This window comes from Hemitrygon akajei, chromosome 8 (genome assembly GCF_048418815.1).
Source record: "Hemitrygon akajei chromosome 8, sHemAka1.3, whole genome shotgun sequence".
Lineage (NCBI taxonomy): Eukaryota > Metazoa > Chordata > Chondrichthyes > Myliobatiformes > Dasyatidae > Hemitrygon > Hemitrygon akajei.
The window spans coordinates 147,176,245-147,192,670 of NC_133131.1; positions in this window are offsets into that span (position 1 = coordinate 147,176,245).

Consider the following 16,426-nt stretch of genomic DNA (forward strand, 5'->3'; position numbering starts at 1 on the left):
GTTGGGAGATCCTCCAGCAGGTAGGTGTTACTCCAGATACTGGCATCTGTAATTTCTTGCATCTCCATTACAAGCAATGAAAGGCCCAAAGGAAGAACATAATGCAGAAAGAAGGCTTGGTGCCTAATATGCAGTCTTCAACTTAACTGCAGATCTCAATTCCAGTTCTAGTCATTCAGAGGTTTCAAATTTACTCTACCTTGAACTTCATGATGAGCTTTAATCCAGAATTACATCGCAGAACTGCAATTGAAAATCTAATTTTAAATTTTAGTCATTGAATTTAGAAATAAATTTTAAGTTTTATTCATTATTGTTATGTACATATGTGTGTATGTTTTATACTTAGTTGCCAGAATTGATATATCACTGATACTAGTTTTATGGTTTTAGATTCATTGAATTAATTGAATTGAATCTAAGTTCTCCAGCTGTGCTGGTGGAAATCCAACACATGCTCATGTTGAGTAAGTGCTAGCCTAATCACTTTGCAGCTCTATGCCTGCACTGAGGACAATTCACTTCCCTTATTATGTCCCCTTGTTAAGTATTCTGCATCAAGTTTTATGTAGTTTTAACTAAGCTGATATTCACCCAGAGAAATATTTTGGAATATTCTAAAGAAATGAATTATTTCTAGAGTAAAGGAAAGATTAGCACGATGGTTAAGAGACATCATTATGAGATATTTGAGTACTGGATGTGGATTTCTTTGAACAATTGCATAGGACCTTAGTGAGAATATATTTGAAATAGTGGGCACACTTTTGCTCTCTTTACTTGGAGAAGAATACACTTGCCAAAGAGAGAGTATAGCAAAGCTTCTCCAAATGGATGGAAGGATTGATGTGCAAGCAAAGATTAAGTCAGCTTGGTTTGCTTTCTCTAGAGTTAGAAGAATGGCGAGGATCTAGCTAAAACTTACAATATTCTGCATGAGATGTGGGGAAGATTTTTCCATGTCTATTGAAGGTCACAGTCTCACAATATGGGTTAAGACATTGAGGACTAAGATGAGAAGACTTTTTCTTTCAGTGGTGAACCCATGGATTTTGCTGCCAGCCTGCAACTTGGCAGTGACAGCCAGAAAGATATTCAACTGTGTAGAGCTTCATAATACTTTATTGCACGGCGGGGTCTTTTGGCAAGGTTTACTGGATCTGATTCGCTGGGAAAATTGGGAGAGCTTTCTTCCTGTGGCGGAGATGACAGGAAGCACACCGGTCAACCCCCTATTACCGGTCAGCTGGGAGTAGCCAATTCTCTATGTCCTCATTAGCTGATGACATTAACGATAGATCCACATTCATGAGGTCCATTCTAGACTGCACTCCAGAGGCACCAAAAGGGGAAATATTTTCCTATACTTTCAAAGTGTGTCTGGATTGAGGGCTGATAGTGCAGCCAAAGACTGACAGGCTGAATCTTACCTTACATAAAGGTTATAATATCAACAGAGGCTGTAACTGAGTGCTGTTAGCTGCTTTAACGGGGTTAATGCTTTTTTTGGTCATCCGCAGGAAGTGTGTGTCCCTATCTCTTAGAAAAATTAGCACATAATGTAAAACGCAAGTGAAGGCAATTATTTCCTGCATTATACATTTCTGTAATGTTCCTATTACTTCTGTAGCATTACTAAAAGAATTCCACAAAGTTGTTGTGGAATCGAGATTGGCTGTAAAATCCCAAACAGAAGATTGAGTAAAATGAACTGACAATGACAAACTGACCATTTTATGAAGAAATGAGAGAAAAGTAGCACAAATCCCTTGTTCTTAAGCAGGAAACATGATAACCAAAGAGAAGCCTGGCCCATGGCAAATGTCATCCACATTTAACAATTAGCATTTATGAACAAGGTTAGAAAATCACCACTATTACCAAAAAAAATGTGGTTTACCTGTTTCTCCATGGAGCTATAAATGCTATTTTGTTTTAATGGTATCACTTCAGATTGCCCCAAATTTTCCATTAAGCTATGCATGACTAAAATTCCCACTCACGTGAAAGCAGCATATTACAAGAGATGAGGCTCAGGCAATAACACTTTGGTTGGAGATACCAAAGAGGATTTAACTTAGCAACCTGCATTTCTCATGTTAAGTTTTGTTTTTGATAATCCTATCATTTTTTGGAATATCAAGATTAGACATATCACATCAGTTATTTTAGGACTAAGTCGCAGAAATAGATAATATAAATTGTACTCAATTGCCTGAGGCAGTTGTTTGCTTGACACTCTGCCCAGAAGTCATAGTGAGGTGTCAGTATTTTCTTCATGCTATTTTTCAGCTGAGTGCAGATGATGCACATGCTAGATGTAGCAAATAATTCTGTTTTTAAGTTGAAGGCTACAATGTTCATCCAGCTGTAAAAGGAGATTTAAAACATTAGGGTTTCTCAAATGCTTGGAATGAGATTGTAAACACACAGGCAATCCTTCTGTTTGCCTTTATGGAGCAGATTTTAAACAGATAACATATTTCATTAAATAAGGCCTCCTGGGCTCACCAGTATTTAGAAATTGAATTGAACATTTGCACTGTGGATAGAAGAGTGAAACCTGCTTGTTATTATCGATCATTATTTATTCATATGACCTGCTTGTTATTATCGATCATTATTTATTCATATGTCATGATCTATTTAAAATAAAATTTCAAAGCACAAAAGCAATTTTAGCTTATAGTATATGTTCCATTTTAGAGAATAATATAGCTCCTGGAATGTTTCAGGGCTGACAATAGCTTTCATAAAAACACTCTCAACCATCATGTATCACATCCCCAGCAGAATTCTTTATGCTACAGTGGAAATTGAATTCCAGAGAGTGCTGTCTTGTGGTCTGGTTCCTGGTTTTAATGAATTACAGTAACAGTAGATGTGGTATTGAATGGGACAGAAGTTTTAGCCAGCCCAACTCTGTAAAGAAAATCTAGCAGCATTCAGTTTAAGATTGTGCTGGTGAAGCCCAGTGATTGCTTATGGATGACAAACAAAACAAAGAAAATTACTAAATACTTCATGAATAACACGTTATTATTAACGATCACCACTGACAATGGAGAGCTGAGCAGAGGTGAGGCAGAATTGAGGCAAGTGGAAATGGAGGCGGGGTTCAGACAGAGCCGAGGTGTCCCCAAGAGCGAGACATTTGATCAATTTTAGTGCCAGCCTGAATTGGAAAGGCGGGGTATGGGCCGAATTGTAGCAGTGAGGTCCAGGACGCAGAGTGGTTCGAGAGCAAGGAACGACCCAAGGTTTAGCTGACAAAAGCAGGGGGCCAGATTGAAAAGGTCAGGATGTCAGGATCAGAGGCGAAGGCCGAGCCAGTTCTGCCCGGTTTTGCTTAGTGCTCCGTGATGCTAAACTGAGGTCGCAGTCTGTTCCGGCTGCAGTGAAGCCTGGTTGCATATTTGTAGTCTCGTGACATTCGCTCGGCTTTGTGCTTAATTCTGGCTGTGGCATGCTCCGGATGCAGCGATGCCTGGCTTCATGTTTGTGGTCCTGAGATGCTTACTTGTCTCTGTGATGAACTGACGTTGTGGCCTTCTCTGGCTACAGAAATGCCTGGCTTAGTGTCTTTCATAAAACTTCAGTTCTGAATGCTATTTACTGACTTTTATTGTTTGCGTGATATGTTTTTTTCTCTGCACCATAGGTCTTCTTTGTTTTAATGGGTTCCTTTGGGTTTCTTTGTTTTGTGGCTACCTGTAAGGAGGCAGATCTCAAGGTTATATGATAATGTATACGTACTTCGATAGTAAGTGCACTTTGAACTTTGGAGGGAAATAAATGGAAGCATTGACTGTTTATTCCCCTCCATAGATGCTGCCTGACATGCTGAGTTCTTCCAACATTTTGTCTGAATTTCTCAAGATATTTAGCATCTTCAGAATTGTGTGTGTGTGTGTGTGTGTATATATATATAAAGACACACTACGGTAGAAAGGATGTGCTGAAATTGGAGATGGGTCAGAGGAGGTTCACAAAAATGAAAGGCTTATCGTATGAAGAGTGATTGATGGCTCTGGGCCTTTACTCACTGGGATTTAGAAGAATAGGGGAGGATCTTAGTGAAATCTAAATAATTTTGAGAGGCCTAGAGTGGATGTGGAGAGGATGTTTCCTCTGTTGGGGGAGTCAAGGACCAGAGAGCACAGCCTCAGAATAGAGGGATGTCCCTTTAGAACAGAGGTGAGGAATTTCTTTAGCAGAGCATGGTGAATCTGTGGAAGTCATTGCCACTGGCATCTATGGAAGGCAATTCATTGGATATATTTAAGGCAGAGGTTGATGGGTTCTTGATTAGTCAGGGCATGAAAAGTTATGGGGAGAAGGCAGGAGTATGGGGTTGAGGGGGAAATGGCAGAGCAGACTTGATGGGCCAAATGGCCTAATTCTGCTCCTACGTCTTATTATCATTGCACTGACAATGCTCAGACAATCTGTTCAATTCAGCCACGTATGTTGAAATGGACTCCTGTTCCTTTTGATTCCACTTGTGGGTGGAATAGCTTTGGTTCTAAGTGTTTCTGTATTACCTTCATGATATCAGCAAAGCTCATTTCAGCTGGTTTGTTTGGAGCAATTAAACCTCCATGCAAGCTGCCTTTAAATCCAATGTATTTCACAAAACTGGCACTTGTTTCTCATTGGCCATTTCATTTCTACAAAATACAGCTCAATTTGTTCAGTATACACAGTCCAGTCATCTGTTGTGCAATCGAATGCATTATTCTTGCTGATGTAGCCAGACATTTCTGTTTTTTAATATTTATGGTTGTTATCACCCAGTAAACACTATTTATGAACCCCCCCCCAAAAAAAAAGACACACTATGGTGTGCCATGGTAGCATTGCATAACTAGGATAGCGTAATGGTAGCACCACACTATTACAGCCTCAGGGCATCTGAGTCCAGAGTTCAATTCCAGAATCCTCTGTAAGAAAATTTTAAAACTTCTTCCCATGAGCACATGGGTTTCCTCCAGGAGCTTCAGTTTCCTTCCACAGTCCAAAGATGTACTGGTTATTAAGTTAATTGGTCATTGTACATTACCCTGTGAATAGGCTGGGGTTAAGTAGGAAGGTTGCTGGGCAGGACGGCTCATTGGGCCAAGAGCCCTGTACAGTACTGTATCTCTAAATAAATAAATTGTCCTTCAGTGTTCAATGCCCAGAATAGTTGTTTCACCCAGTTTAGGAACAGAAACTGCTTAAGAAGAGAATTAAATGTTACAAATCATTAGTGAACAGGAATTCCCTTGACCTTACGGCAGAGGAAAGTCATTGATATAGAGGTTAAGGTGAATGGACTGAGATCACTGAGAAGGAGGACCTCCAGCAGATTTGTCCATGGTTACAAGCACTTTGCTTCTACTCAGTGCAGAGCTTGGCCAATTTCTCAGTGTTCTTGGATGTTGATGCAGCTGATGGTCCTACTGCCTTCCAGCTTGTTTGATCCTCATGCAATTCATACTTCTATTACAGCCTATGTGGAGTTTTTATACCATCCCCTGTGACCATGTGAATTACTTCTGATTGCTCCGGTTTTATGAAAGATAGTAGGTTAATTGGCAACTATAAATTTCTCTTATGTTTTGGTGAATGAAAGAAACTTATGGTGAGAGTGAATGAGAAGAGAGATACCGTTAATTACAGGAATAATTAGCGAGTTGGGATGCAAGCTGGAATAAACTCAATGGCCCAAACTGCCCTCCTTCTTTGCCAGAAAGAACTTCGCTATGCTTGTTAGCTTTTAATTTCCCACAAACATTCCGAAGTTCCTATATGGTTAACTTTGAAATGAACCAGATTTCAGAACAGCAACAGAGATGGTATTAACATGAAGAAGAATTTTTAATCATTTATCTTTATTCACGTATCATTCTCAATCAAATGTATTGATAGCTGGATGGTTCATGGGTCTCAACCAAAAAGTGACTATCTCTAGCAACACAAGCTGACAGACACACTGTTTGATTTTCTTCCCTGCTATTAAAAATAGTCCTCGCATAGGAAACATAGAAACAGAAATGGGTTATACAGATGCAAATGACAGATTAAGAACATTCCAACATCACGTTCTTCTTTTTCACCTCATCCCTTTGGTCTGAACGTCTGTGTATCCGCTATTATTTCTAGTCTTAAAAATACCAAATGACTCAATGATTGTGGAAGTATTAGTAATAATCTTTCAAAAACGAGCAGATTTTGGAATGGTTCCGGAAGACTTGAAAATTGCAAATGTCACGCCACTCCTCTGGGAGGGTTAGAGAGGCAAAAGGAAGGAAATTATAGGCCAATTAGCCTGACATCAGTGGTTGGGAAGACGTTGAAGTTGATCATTGAGGCTGTGGTTTCAGGGTCCTTGGAGGCACTTGGATAAAATAGACTATTGTCAGCACGGTATCCTCAAGGAAGTCTAGCCTGACAAATCAGTTGGAGTTCTTTGAAGAAATAACAAGCAGGATAGACAAAGGAGAATCGGTGGATGCTGTGTACTCGGATTTTCAGGAGGCCTTTGATGAGGTGCCACACATGAGACTGCTTAACAAGTTAAGGGCCCATGGTATTACAGCAAAAAGTACTAGCGTAGGATAAAACAGTGGCTGATTGGCAGAATGCAAAGAGTGGAAATAAAGGAAGCCTTTTCTGTTTGGCTGCTGGTGACTAGTGGCCTGTGTTCAGACTTATTCTTTTTACATTATATGTCAATAATGGAATTAATAGCTTCATGGCCAAGTTTGTGAATGATACAAAAATAGGAGAAGGGGCAGGTATTTTTCTGGAAATAGAGAGGCTACAGGAGGACTTAGACAGATTAGGAGAATGGGCAAAGAAGTGGCAGATAGAACACATTGCTGGGAAGAAATGAAAAGGTTGACTATTTTCTAAATGAAGAGAGATTTGAAAATCTGAGGGGCAAAGGGTCTTGGGAGTCCTTGTGCAGGATTCTGTAAAGGTTAATTTGCAGGTGGAGCTGGTGATGAGGGAAGCAAATGCGATGTTAGCATTCATTTCAAGTGGACTAGAATATAAAAGTCAGGATGTAATGTTGACACCTTATAAAGCACCAATGAGTCATCACATAGAGTATTGTGGGCAGTTTTGGGCCCGTTGTCTAAGAACGAATGTGCTGAAACCGGAGAGGGTTCAAAGGAGATTCACAAAAATTATTCCAGAGTTGAACACTTGTCATATGAAGAGTGTTTGGTATTTCTGGGGCTGTGTTCACTGGAATTCAGAAGAATGAGGGATGTTCAAATGTTGGAAGGCCTTGATAGAGTGTATGTGGAGAGGATATTTCCTATGGTGGGAGGATCTAGGACCAGAGGGCACATCCTCAGAATAAGGGTGTCCTTTTGGAATGGAACTGAGGAGGAATTTCTCTATCCCTAGATTGGTGAATCTGTGGACTTCATTGCCACAGGCTGCTGTGGAGGCCAAGTCTTTATGTATACTTAAGGCAGAGGTTGAAAGATTCTTGAAGGGATAGGGCAGGAGGGGATATGGGAAGAAGGCATGAGATTGGAACTGGGAGAGAAAATGCATCAACCATGATGAATTGGTGGACTAGACTCAATGGGCCAAATGGCCTAATTCTGCTCCTGTATCTTATGGTCTTATGTCCACAACCTTCCAGTGTAATTATCTAAAGAGTCACCATCTTCTGGAAATGAATTTTTTTCTCATTTTAATGTTAAAGTAGTAATCCCTTATCTTGAGACTAGACCTCTTTATTTCAGATTTCTCAACTATGCTTTTATAGATTTAAATTTTGTTTTAAATTCTGTAGGGTATAAACCTCACATTCCTCAGGGACACTCTATGCCAAGTAAACCATTTGGGTTGAAACACTGTGCCCTTTAGCTCTCGAGTCTCCAGCCAAAGTGGACTATTCTTCAGCATCTATCTTGTTAGCCCCCTTTAGAGTTAAGTAAGATAGCATTCTTTGTCCTCTCTGAATGTAAACACTAACTTTCAACAAACACCGTCACAAGATTTTTGAGAATGTTGCCATGACTCAAGTTATAGGCAGAGGTTGAGCAAGCTAGGACTTTACTCAATGGGAAGTGAAAAGGGCAAGGGTGAAATTAAAGAGATGAATAAGGTCATGAGGGCATGTCCAGAGAAAGGGAGGCAAAAACTAGTGTGCATATGTTTAATTTGAGAGGGGGAAGATTTAAAAGAGATCAGAGAGGCAACTCTTTCAAGCAGAGAGTGGTGCATACTATATATGAAACAAGCTGTCAGACAAAGTAGTTGAGGCAGGTAAAATAAAAGCATTTAGTTGCCTGGAATTGAGGATAACTTGCATTGGATTTTGAAGTAACTGATGAGGTTAATATCAGAACTGCATGCTCTATAGGGTGGCTAATAGGACAGAGGCGTATTTCCTATGTTGTTTACCTAAGATATCTGTGTGTTCTGAATGCTAGGGCACAAGGCTATCCATCTATTTCCAAATGTTCCTTCTTACTTTGAATGTTTAGGGATAGGTATCCTAAGGAGTCATCAGGGTTTTGCCATTCTTTCAGGAAGGCTTTGCAAACATTCATCATCCCCGCAGCTGTCCGTTGTTAGTCTCTGTATCTTATGTAGAGATACAGCAGGGCAACAGTCTCTTTTGGCTCAGTGAGCCTGTGCCAGCTGAATACACCTAATTAATCTACCAACCTGTACACCTTTGGAGTGTGGGAGGGAACTGGATCACCAGGAGGAAACCCACATGGTCACGGGGAGGAAGTGCAAACTCCTCTCATTCAGCAGCAAAATTGAACCGGGGTCACGGAAGTAGTATTACGACTCAGAATAGAGTGGCTGTTTCAGACGCCTGGTGTGGATGGAACGTGCATTTCATGAGGCCTGCTGAATATTGCTGACGGAGTTCAGTTAGGCCCTGGATGCTGGGATATTGGCCTGGGGGGGAATGGGGAGGCTGGTTCATTTACTCCATCTTTTGCAGAGACAGTTGGTAATACCATTCCAGAATCAGAATTGAGTTTATTATTACCGACAGACTGTATCTCGTGAAATTTGTTGTTTTGTGGCAGCAGTAGAGTGCAAGAAATAAAAAAAAATACCTAAAAGTTAACATAGGTAGATAGATAAATAGATACTGAGATAAATAAATAACAAGGCTGATGCACCATCAATAACTCACTCTGAGACGTAAGAAGCGAGATATCGGCTTTTATTGACTGGAAGAATGAACAACACTACATCCTGGGGAACGAGGCTGGGCATCAGGCCTCAATCACCTTTATACAGGGGTCTGTGGGAGGAACCACAGGAGCAGTCAGCAGGGGTCTGTGGGAGGAACCACAGGAGCAGTCAGCAGGGGTCTGTGGGAGGAGCCACAGGAGCAGTCCAGACAGGTATATGTAGTTCACCACAAAGGCAAAAGAGGAACAGTGAGGAAGTATTCATGGCACGTTCAGAAATCTGGTGGCAGGGGTTAACTGCTATAAAGTTAACTGCTATAGCTAACTCAATCCTGGAAGACCATAAGAAACTAGGTAAAGCTGAGCGCCATTTTCTAATTTTGTATTGTCAAGTATAATTTGAGCTTTAAAGGCTTGATTGTTGTTTTGCACAAGAGGATGATGCATTTAATTTGACGACTTTCAGTAATTGTCTCTTATTGAAGGTGTCATCAGAGGTCGCAAACCAACAAGCACTACTTGCCTTTAAATGTACATCTATGGCACTCTCTCTAACAGGTTGCAGCATAATCACAGCTGCTGTTTGCTTTGTGTGGAGAGGCACCAGACACTGCGATGTACCTGCAAATCCAGTCTGGATATAGTTCTGATATTGTGGCTGCAGTTCTCAGAGGGCTCGTCAATAGTCGGTCTACAAATTCCATTCAGTTGTTTGCTGGGGAAGATCAAAGTTATTGCTGCACATAAGTGCTTCATTCAGCTTTCACAATCAAGGGAGCTCCTTAGTAACCAGACAGTTTTCATAGCTCTCATCTTAATCATTGCTATTGTTTTGTTATAACAATTTCCTCATAATCTGAAATGCTGACAGCTCACTATATTAACACCTACACTAACGTCTGTGGTGAGAAGTATTTTTTTATTGATGATTGAGACTGGTACACCTTATCTAAATATTTCAACACTCCCATGGAGATCTCTCAGCCAACCAGATCAGGTGATGAACAATAATTTACTCGCAGTCTTTCTCGACAGTGTTTGATATCAGTAGGACAGAATGACTCAAGGACACCTCAGTATGACTTCAAAATTATATTTTCCTCAGTGACTGAACGAGGAGTTGTAGACACGTAAACAAAAATTGAATATTGCAGATACAGAAAATCTGAAGCAAAAATGCCAGGAACACATGAAATGAGTGCAGGTAAATAGGAACAGACAGAGAGATAGGTCAGCACTGACTGGATGGGCCAAAAGGCCTGTTTCTGTGCTATAGTGCTCTATGACTTCATTACAACAGTCAAAAAATTTCAAGGTGTAACTATCTCATTAATGACAACGAGGAAATGGAAGAGCTCAAGGCCTGGTGCCAAGCAAAAAACCTCTTTCTCAATGTTAACAAAACAAAGGAGATGGCTATTGGCTTCAGGAGAAACCGAATCATTCACACCCCTTTTTACATTGGTGGCACAGCAGTTTCAAATTCCAGGGAGTGCACATCTCCCACAACCCTTCATGATCCCAACCATATTACGCACAACAGGGAAAGCTTACCCACACCTCTGCTTTCTGAGAAGGCTGAAGAGAGCTGGACTATACACATCTAAATTCACGACTTTCTACAGATGTTCAGCATCATAAGAAGCTACGTCATGGCATGGTATGGAAACAGCACTGCTGCGAACAGGAAGCCTCTACAATGGGTGGTCAAAAGTGCCCAATGCATCACTAGCACCAACCTACCTGCCACCAATGTTCTACTATTTATACAGAAAGGTGCCAGAAAAGGGCCAGTAACATCATGAGCGATCTCACCCATTCTGCTCACAGATTGCCTGTCACGTTCCCATCAGGGATGAGGCTACGCAGCATCTACGCCAGGACCAACAGACTCAAAAACAGTTAGTTTCCCCAAGTTAGGCTGATCAACACCTCCACTCACTAACCCACCCCTCCTCACCCCCAACCACCACTACTTTATCATTTCCTGTCAGTCAGCTAATGCACAAGCACTCCTATGCCAAGCATCACTTTATGTACGTACAATCAGTCTATGTATATAAGCCATCTCACGTATTTATATTTATTGTGTTTCTTATTGTTTTTTTTGAGTTGCATCGAATCTGGAGTAACAATTATTAAGTTCTGTTTTACACTTGTGTGCTGGAAATGACATTAAACAATCTTGATGGAATCATTCCTCAGCAACATTAAGTAATCTTCTGCTAATGTAATGCACTGAGGAATCAGAATCAGGTTTATTATTTCTGATTTATAGTATGAAAGTTGTTGCACTGTAGCAGCAGTACAGTGCAATATGTAAACACGACTACAAGTTACAATCAGAAGGTATAAGAGAAAATAAATAGTGCAGAAAGAGAGAAAAATAGTAAGGTAGTGTTCATGGGTTCACGGAGCTCAGAAATCTGATGGCAGAGTGGAAGCTACTTCTCTGAAAACAGTTAGCACCTCAGACTCCTGTATCTGCTCCCTGAGAGTGGTAATTAGAAGAGGGCGTGCCCTGGATAGTGAGTGTCTGTAACAATGGATGCCGCCTTCTTGAGGCATTGCCTTTTGAAGATGTTTTTGATGGTGGGGAGCTAGTGCCCATGATGGAGCTGGCTGAGACTAAACCCTCTGCAGCTTTTTCCAGTCCTGTGCAATTGGTGCCTCCGTACCTGATGAAAACACGCAGCGTGCTCCCCGCAGTACATCTATGCATTTGCTCGGGTCTTTGGTGACATACCAAAAATTAGAGAAATGTCTGGAAGTTAAAAACTGCATTTTAAATGTCTGATTGCGAATGAGATGGAGAATAACTGGGACAGAAAGAACTATTAAGTGACCCATAGTGATACTGGTGTTGTTGTGGTTTTCTACAGAGAAGGGAAAGGAAGAGGATGGGAAGGAAAATTGTCTTCACAGACATGCAGCAATGAAAAGCCACAGGCCAGGAGTGGAACTATAAAGGTAAAAGATGGTAGAAATAGCAATGCATAGTCGAGAGTGAGCTATGAGACTGAAGAGTGGCAAGTTACGATGCTTGGTTCATGGGTTTGCTGCTGTAAACTTCAGTTAATGATGGTCACTCTTTGGAACAAAGTGTCCTTAATTTCTTTGTAATGCTTCAAATAGACTCTTGCATGGGGATTGTTATAAATCACATTGATGTGACTCAGGCACAGAGATGTAACTCATAACAGGTGATATTTCCGTATGCAGAACAAGCTCAAAAGAGTTGCCATCATGTTTCATTACAGAAATTTCCATTTTCACCTACTTAGCACTGAGACTGAATTTCAAGTTATTTTTGACTAACTTTGATAATCATGCAATATTTAAAAATAATTTTCATCTTTTGAATTTTAAGTGGCTAGGAAGAGCTGATGAGAGGAACTGTTACATGCTCAGTGAAATAAATAAACTTAATAGGGTGAAGGCTTCATGCATTCATATAATCTTGTGACTTGCAAGTGGCCTCAGCTGAAACTAGCACATGACTCATCACATCATTCCTGATGTATTGCATCTGCAGGACGTGTAGTTCTGGACATCTGCAGCTGTGCAGTTAAAAGAAAAATACTTGCATCATTTTTTCAGTGACATTATTCCATCCTCTTATCTAAACCTGACATGCAGCCTCTTAGTCACACCCGAACCTTTACTGAAACCAAAATTGTGAGAGCTGACTTGATAAAAGTGTATAAGGCCAAGACAGAGCTGACTGCTAGTGGTGGCAACAACCAGTAGAAGAGGGCATCCCTTTGAGGTGAATAGAGCAAAATTTAGAGGAGATATCAAAGGTACAGTAAAAAAGTTTTACACAGAGCAGGTGCATGGAATGTGCCACTGGGTGTGGTATTAAAGGAAGATAGATACTTAGACCATACATGGTTAAAAGAAAAAATGCTGAGTTATGGGCTATGCTGAAGGAAAGGGTTAGATTTTCTTCAATAGGTTTCAACAGGCACACTTAATGTCAGAGAAATCTTGAAATTCTTTTTCTTTGCAAACATCCACGAAAAACAGAGGAGTGCCCTAAAGAATGAATGACAATTAAATGTTAGAACACCTAAGCCCCCCCCAGCTCACCCCTCCCACGCATGAGCAGCAGCAAAGCAACGATCCCCCTCCCCCCACCAGCAAAAAAAAGCAACCGTGCTCCCACCGAGCACTCAAGCGTGCAGCAAAGCATCAGTAAAGACACAGACTTGCAGTTACCCCAAGGACTACTTGTTCACCCCGTAATTCGACATGCCATCCCTAATAAGGGAAAAATAGATGTCTCCGTTTCACAGCGAGAGGGGAGACATAACAAAACAACCTGGATGTTAGAGGGATGGGATAGTAAATTTACTGATGACACAAAGGTTGGGGGTGTTGTGGATAGTGTGGAAGGCTGTCAGGGGTTACAGCGGGACATTGATAGGATGCAAAATTGGGCTGAGAAGTGGTAGATGGAGTTCAACCCAGATAAGTGTGAGGTGGTTCATTTTGTAGGTCAAATATGTCAGAATATAGCATTAATTCCAAGACTCTTGCAGTGTGGAGAATCAGCATGATCTTGGGGTCTGAGTCTATAGGACACTCAGAGCTACTATGCAGGTTGACTCTGATGTTAAGAAGGCGTACGGTGTATTGACCTTCATCAATCGTCAGATTGAGTTTAAGAGCTAAGAGGTAATGTTGCAGCTATATAGGACCCTGGTCAGACCCCACTTGGAGTACTGTGCTCAGTTCTGGTCGCCTCACTACCGGAAGGATGTGGAAACTATAGAAAGGGTGCAGAGGAGATTTACAAGGATGTTGCCTGGACTGGGGAACATGCCTTATGAGAATAGGTAGAGTGAACTCAGCCTTTTCTCCTTGGAGCGTCGGAGGATGAGAGGTGACCTGATGGAGGTGTACAAGATAATGAGAGGCATTGATCATGTGGATAGTCAGAGGCTTTTTCCCCAGGGTTGAAATGGCTAGCACGAGAGGGCATGGTTTTAAGCTGCTTGGAAGTAGGTACAGAGATGTCAGGGGTAAGTTTTTTACTCAGAGAGTGGTGAGTGCGTGGAATAGGCTGCCAGTGATGGTGCTGAAGATGGGTATGATAATGTCGTTTAAGAGACTTTCGGAAAGGTACATGGAGTTTAGAAAAGTAGAGGGCTATGGGTAAGCCTAGGTAGTTCTAAGGTAAGGACATGTTCGGCACAGCTTTATGGGCCAAAGGGCCTGTATTGTGCTGTAGGTTTTCTATTTCTCTAACTTGCTGATTAATGGTGTTAAAAGTCTGTTGCGTCCTTTTTTCTGAGCTCTGTGCCCAAAGAACTTGGGTCTTCAGACACACGGCCAGTAGCCGGCTGACTCCTTTCAATCTTCCATGTGCTCCCACGACTTCAACTTGTACAGTAAGTTGAAGTTAAAAGATTGGCACAATTCATGGGGGGGGGGGGGGGCGGGGGAGGGATGGTCTAAAGGGCCAAACTAAGTTGCACTGTTCTAAAACTCTGCAGAAGCTGTAAGTCTGAAATAAACTGAAAACACTAGACTGATCAAGCGGCATTGGTGGAGAGAGAAATTAAGTTAACATTTTCAACCTTTCAACAGAACTGGGACAACTGTTGTGAAGACAGCTTTACGTTGCAAATTTGGGGAGAAGTGAAGTATGAACAAAAGGGAGTCTATGATAAAGTAGAGACTGTAAGGAGCAGGCAGTCATTGTTCTTGACTGAAAGATGATGTTTTCTGGGATGGAGTGTCCTCTAAGTCCCCTTCTTTTCTCTCTGTATATCCATGATTGTGTCGCCACCTGCAACTCCAATCTGCTAATTAAATTTGCTGATGATACTACACCGATTGACCTAATCTCCAATAACAATGAGGCACCCTACAGAGAAGAAGTCATCACCCTGACACAGTGGTGTCAAGAAAAAAACCTCTCCCTCAATGTTGCAAAAACAGGAGCTGGTTGTGGACTACAGGAGGAATGGAGACAGGCTAACCCCTATTGACATCAATGGATCTGGGATTGAGAGGGTGAACAGCTTTAAGTTCCTCAGCATAAACATCACCAAGGGTCTCACATGTTCTGTACATACCAGCTGTGTGGTGAAAAAGCCACAACAGCACCTCTTTCACCTCAGACGGTTGAAGGAGTTTGGTATGGGCCCCCAAATCCTAAGAACTTTCTATAGTGGCACAATTGAGAGCATCCTGACTGGCTGCATCACTGCCTGGTACGGGAACTGTACTTCCTTCAATCACAGGACTCTGCAGAGAGTGGTGCGGACAGCCCAGCGCATCAGTAGATGTGGACTTCCCACTATTCTGGATATTTACAAAGACAGGTGTGTGAAAAGGGCCCGAAGGATCACTGGGACCCGGGTCACCCCAACACAAACTGTTCAAGCTGCTGCCATCCGGGAAGCAGTACTGTAGCATAAAAGCCAGGACCAACCGGCTCCGGGACAGCTTCTTCCACCAGGCCATCAGACTGAAGAATTCCTGTTGACACAACTGTATTTCTATGTTATTTTGATTGTCCTGTAGTGCATACTATTTATTATTAATGACTATAAATTACACAATCCACATTTAGATGGAGATGTAAAGATTTTTACTTCTCATGTATATGAAGGATGTAAGTAATAAACTCAGTTCAATTCAATTAAGAAGGTAATGGCAACAGTCAAACGGAGGTTTGGTGCCACGCTTGCAGACTGTCAGTATCCAGTAAGGGTCGACTCACACTAACTCCCACATCAGTAATATCTCAGTTTAAATTTGTTTTGAAATCCCGCTATGACCTCCAGGACCTCCCCCCTTCCTCTGTAATATTTTTCTTCCCTACAACCCAGCAGCATCACTGCACTTCTCCAAGTCTGAATTGAATTGAGATGAATTTGTTCATTATTGTCACAGGCTAAGGTACAGTGAATAAGTTTGTGTTGTTTGCCAAGGGAAAACGGTAACAATGCGGAGTAAGATGACAAGGTTACTGAGAAAGTGCAGGTCTGGCGGATAATATGGTGCAAGGCCATGTTGAGGCCAAGAATCCATCTCATCACACTAGGGTCTAATGATTCAATGGTCTATTAGGTTAAATACTTCTAAAGCAGGATAGAAATTTTCCTTGAACCTGTCAGTATATCCTTTTGGGCATGTGTATCTTCTGTCTGAAAAGAACGGGGAGTAGAAAGAATGTCAAAAGTGGGTGGGGGAGTTGATTAGTTTAGCTGCTTTAGTGAGGCATCAACAGCATCCATGGA